Below are 6300 nucleotides of genomic sequence, written 5' to 3' on the forward strand. Positions count from 1 at the left end.
CTAAAACAATTTTGATTAAATTTTTAGTGCTTTATGTGCACATGACAAAGATCTGTTCGAATCATGCGAAAGATGGAGTTCGATAAAAATTGGATTTAGCGCCTTTTGGAAGCAAGCTCTTCAAATATGTGTTTCATCATTATGTTCTTCTCTTTCTTTGAGCTGCACCTCGTTAACATATAATGGAAAAGCAAGGTCCATTGCAAACAACAATATAAACAGTTACAGCAATCTACTCATGAGGTTAGCCGTTCGGCTTTTTGACTATCACGATGGGATGACCATATGGAGAGTTAGAAGGCTCGATTACTCCTAACTTCAACATGGAATCAACTTCCTTGCTAATCTCTTCTTCCATATCCTGAGGTACCCTATGAGGCGGAGATCGCACTGGTTGTTCAGTCGTCAACGAGATTTCACATTCAGATATGGTTGTCTTCTTACGGATATCAATGAATATATCCTGATATTCACAGAGGATCTTTTGCACCTGAGTCCTCTCACTATCCTTTAAGACTGGATCTACTGTTACCATGTCAACGAATTCCATCTGTACTACGCTAGGCATACTGGGTATCTCCCTATTCCAATCAGAACCAGCCTCTGCCACATCTTCCTCGTCAGCCATGACCTCAACAACTTTCTCATTGCCTTCGATTCTCTCAATCTCGAAGCAACTGGCCACTGGTACCTCTTCACGTCGACTATAGTACCTCTTCAACAAATTGATGTGATATGTTTTGGCAACACCATCAACATCAACCACATAGTCATAGTCAAACTTGACCCCTACTACCTTGTAAGGACCTCGCCACTTTACCAGCAGCTTGTTGTGCTCAGTTGGCAACAGAATGAGCACGTCATCCCCTACATTCAACTTCCTAGGCCTAGCCTTTCTGTCATAATACCCTTTGTACCTTTTTGCAGAGTACTTCAGTGTATCTTGTGCAAGTTGCCATGACTTGACCAGCCTGTCTCTCAACTCTATCACATACTCACACTCGCTCTTGAGCTCTGGATCTAGTTTCTCCGCTGTCCACAGTTCTCTTAGCACATCCAAAGGCCCCCGAACATGTCTCCCATACAACAACTCGAACGGAGAAAACCCCAGGCTCGAACTCGGTGCTTCTCGCAAAGCAAACAACAACGCCGGAAGATACCTATCCCACTGACGTGGCTCCTCGGAACACAACCGCTTCAGAGCTGATTTCACCACAGCGTTGTACCGTTCAACGAGGCCATTGCACATAGGATGGTAGCGAGAACTTGTCAACTGTCCTATCGACAGCAACCTACACACCTCACGCATCAAATCAGACACAAACTGTGTCCCTAGATCCGACATCACTTCAGTCGGAATCCCAACCCGGCTGTATACCGAAACTAACGCCTCAGCTACGTCAACAGTTGATATCGATTTCAACGGTATCGCCTCCACATACCTAGTCGCATAGTCTACAATGGTCAGGATATGAGTGTGTTTGCGAGCAGACGGCATGAATGGACCAAGAAGATCTATCGCAATGCGTTGAAACGGGACACCAATGAGGGGGACCCTACCAAGGGTAGTCTTGGGCACCCTACCTTTGTCAATAGTCCTTTGGCATACACCACATGACCTACAGAAATTAGCCACGTCTTCCGACATCCCAGGCCAATTATAATGAGTCTGAATCTTAGACAATGTATTGTTGATACACAAGTGTCCACCTAGGAGTGAGTCATGTGCGACTCGCATTATCTCGTTCCTACGAGGCTTAGGCACTACGAGCAATTTAGGGTCAATGCCCTGATTATTTTCATCCCTTTTCTGCCGAACTAGAAACCCCTGTTCACACACAAACGTGTGCTTGGAATTATCAACCTGTCCTATTTTCTGCCATAGAGGGCGCAATGACTAATCATCTTTCTGTTCCTCTAGAAATTCACTCGAACGCACATTATCAACAGGATCTGCAACAGTCAAACCTTTACTAGGCCTCGAAATCTTCACCTTTTGTGCACGAGTTTGAACAGCCATCCCTGTATCATCCGGCTCAACCGGGATTGCGACGTCGACGTTCTGTTCTACACCATCATTTGAACTTTCTAGACCCATATCCGGGGTTATGACCTCTACATCCGGGTCAGACACAACACTCTTTGGGACCCAATGTAGATTGGGGTCACTCGGTTCACGAGCCCCTTCTACATTCCCGATAACTACCTCACTCAAACAATCAGGCATGCACACGGCTTCAACTTCCCCTTCAAAATATGGCGAGTCAACAACTACCTTATACAATACAATACAATACAATACAATACAATATTGGTATTTATATAGCGCTCTTACAAAAATGCAAATGTATCACAGCGCTTCACAAATCCATCTCACACTTGGGAGGTAAGAGAAAAGGGAAAAAAAGTACAACAGACAAAGGAAAAAAAAAGGTACATAATGAATCAATCAGTTATTGAAAAGGAAAGTCTTCAACGATTTCTGGAACACTGGCAAAGATGGTGATTCCCTGATACTTTGAGGGAGTTGATTCCATAGGCGTGGGGCAGCTACTGAGAAGGATCTGTCTCCTGTCCGAGTGAGAGTCCTAGGGACAGATAAGCGGGTTGGGTCTTGGCCTGACCGCAAACCTTGTCTTTCAGATTGGTGACGTGAACTAGAGTCAGGAGGTAAGATGGAGCACAATTCTGAAGGCATTTGTACGTGATTGACAGGATTTTGTAGGCGATTCGCTTTTGCACAGGGAGCCAGTGTAATTGCTGAAGAAGAGGAGAGGCATGGTCACGCTTCTTGGCTAGAAAAACCAGCTTTGCAGCTCGGTTTTGAGCACGTTGAAGGCGCTGGACATTACTTGAAGATGTACCTGACAGCATGGAGTTTGCATAGTCTATTCTTGAGGTAAGGAGAGCTCTCACAGCATGCTCACAAGCTTTCTGATCGAGGAAAGGCCTGATACGTGCAATATTTGAGAGATGAAAATGAAGTGAACTGCTTAGAGAAGAAACGTGGTGATTCAGCTTCATGGAGGAGTCAATTTCGACACCCAGGCTTCTAACTGAACTTGATGGATGAATGACGACATTACCAACAGTCAGGGTGACACCAGATATCAAGGGATGGAACCGCGGATTAGTAACAGCAAGGAATTCAGTTTTGTCACAGTTCAGTTTCAACAGATTACCCTCCATCCACAGCTGTAGGTCCTTGATACATGCAGATAATGTGGTGAGAGCAAGCTCAATTGCCAGATAACACACCCGTGTCTGTTTTGCGTGATACAGGTTGTAGTACGTGCGTAGTGAAAGAGAAATTATAGCCACGGGAAACGCCTAACCGTACCGTCTATTAACCTCACTGCCTGATGTTGACCTGGTAATTGGTCATTTCTAACCAATTTCTCTTTCACTACGCACGTACTACAACCTGTATCACGCAAAACAGACACGGGTGTATTATCTGGCATCAGTCTTCCAGACACAACCGGCATACGATTCACCATCGCGGCGACATCATTGTATGCCATTCCAACTCTGTCAACCACTTTCATTTTCACACCCTGAAAGTCATCGACCACTCTTTCAATGGGGAGACAACCTGCCGTCGAACCAACAACTCCCGACTCAGACTCAGCCCGCGACAACTCATTCGCCACATTCATGTCTATTTTTGGGGCCGTACCTTCCCCAGCACCCATCAAACCTCGAACGGATACAGGCCTAGACAACATGGGACAATCTCTTTTCATGTGATTTGGGTTTCCACACGTATAGCAACCCCTGCCCTGAAAAGTCTTATTTCCCATAGTCCTTCCCGCCTTTGACTGAGCATCAGCCGGTTTCTGATACGTACTAGTCTTTTTGACCTGACTTTGTTGGGGCGCTTTGCTATCAGGCTTTGAATCTGATCGGTTTCTTTCCGATTTCTGCACACCCAAAAATGCATGAGGACCGTGAGCCTCTACATAGATTTCTGTACAATCAACTACCTCCTTGAAATCTTTACATTTTCGTTCCTTTACAAACCTAAGTACTTCTTTGGGAAAATCTATCAGAAATTGCTCTTGCAAAATCAAATCTTTTAGATCCTTTCTAGTATCCCCAATCTCAGCCTCTTCCACCCAATGATCGAAATACCCCTTCATACGAGTAGCAAAGTGTTTTGGGCGCTCAAACTTCATTGGCTTAGCTGATCTGAAACTACGCCTATACCCCTCTTCAGTGAGATGATAATGTGACATCAACTCATTCGTCACTGTAGCATAATTCTGGCGATCATCAGCACTTATCCGATTCACCACATCTAATGCTTTGCCTGTTAGATTGGAAATCAAATACAACACCCACATGTCTACCGGGATATTCTGACGTTTCATCAACATTTCGAACTTTGTGACATAAGCATCAAAATTATCATGTGTGTCATAAATCGACCTACTTTCAGCTTTAAGCCTGCTAACTGGGGCCTACCAACATTCGCTGTTCCTTCCTCTATATGCAACTGTGCTAATTTTATTTCATGTTCGCGCGCCTTTTCTAGAGCTTCGCGTTCACGCTCAGCTTTGCGTGCTTCACGGTCAGCTTTGCGTGCAGCTGCACGGGCAGCTTGACGAGCTTCGGGTTCAGCTTGAAGCTCTGCTTCAATTGCCTGGCATCGCTCTGAAACAAAGCTACTCAATTCACCACCACTAAGGCACATCTCTCTGCCTAATGAAGAGAACTCTCTGGTTTGCTCAACACTAGCCATACTGACTATGTACCTTCCAGACTAAGCAGACGTGTAATCGTACACAACAGCTGATTAACACCTAGCTCTCCAATTCCGACAAAAGTACTACCCTGTAACCAGCGTACTTTCCAACTATTTGTATCTCCGAATGAGCATACAATTGCAAATGACAAACAGCTGAAATTCACTCAACAAGTATTCCACATACAAAACCGCTAGTACCTTGTCAAAAGCTTACGTCCTGTAATGCAGGCAATGTGAAATGACACGAGTTCACTCTACAAACATTCCACATACCAAGCATGCTGTTGCGACACGGATTGTCGCCCCTACACGGATTGTCGCCTCCTGCTCGGGGCGACAATCCGTGACGGGCGCTGGCGGCACGGATTGTCGCCCCCTACACGGATTGTCGCCTGGCGACAATCCGTGACGCTTGTGCAGTTCCCAGTTTTTGACCTCGAAGGCGACAATCCGTGTTGGCAAAAAAATTGTTGCGACACGGATTGTCGCCCCGTCACAGATTGTCGCCCCGGGCTCGGGATGGTTCCTCCGGTGTTAAGCTTTGGTGGGATGGGTATGACTGGTAAGTTACGCGTATGTGTGTGTGTGGGGGGGGGGTGGGGTGTGCGTGTGCGTGTGTGTGTGTGTGTGTGTATTGTGAGCTGCATGATATGTGATGTGTATGATTTGTTGTGCGTGTGTGTGTGTGTGTGTGTGTGTGCGTGTGTGTATGTGTGTGTGTTTGGAGTATAATAATACAATATGTAGAAACTGTGCATGTGTGGTGGTCATAGTGGTAGTGGTTTGTTTGTCTGTGTGTATACGTGTGCCTGTATGCTTACGTGTGTATGTGGAATATAGCGGCGCTACTGTGGCAATACAAACGCCTTCAGAGTGTATGAGCACGTGTTTAAAAAATTCACACCAGCGTTGATCTAAAAATAGTATGGGTGTGTGAACCAATATCAGCGGTGAGGCAGGCTAGGCGAGAGAGAGACCGAGAGAAAATACATACGAGGGAGGTACCCTCCCCAAATGTTATTTGTCTTTGTTCATTTTTCACTGCAGTCATTTTCTTCCATCAGTCTTACAAACTAGAACGTCCATACCACTATTCTTTGTCCCAGAATAGGTTTGGCATGCTTTATGCATGAGCGAATAATTTCCACACGCCGTAAAAAATTTGTCAATCGTTAGTTGATTTTAGCACAAACGAACTGCCATTGCACACCACTAATACATACGTAATACAAACAAACACCAACAAACACTCAAACAAATCCTCATAATGCAAATAAACCAAATCAACACTTTTTTCTTGATATTCATTGATTTCATTCAAATCATTCATAAATCGACTCATTCTGGGTGTAACATGAAAAAAAAAAGTTACGAATGGCAATTCGAAACAGAAAAAAATCCATTTGTCAATTTATAACACAAATAATCTCACTTCAACATAGATAACTCGATTATAGACCAACCCTACTAACAATTTCTTCACGAGAAAGTTTTGACATGTAGGGCCCTACCAAACCTATATTCCTTGAATACATTGGTTTGGATCATGT

At 44.6% G+C, this 6300-nt stretch overlaps 1 pseudogene; it reads right to left on the reverse strand.

Annotated features, from left to right (window-relative positions):
* Window positions 1-244: 244 nt before the first annotated feature.
* On the reverse strand, window positions 245-4744 carry LOC140245702 (uncharacterized; annotated as a pseudogene).
* Between the last annotated feature and the right edge of the window lie 1556 nt (window positions 4745-6300).

Source organism: Diadema setosum, unplaced genomic scaffold (genome assembly GCF_964275005.1).
Source record: "Diadema setosum unplaced genomic scaffold, eeDiaSeto1 scaffold_24, whole genome shotgun sequence".
Taxonomy (NCBI): Eukaryota; Metazoa; Echinodermata; class Echinoidea; order Diadematoida; family Diadematidae; genus Diadema; species Diadema setosum.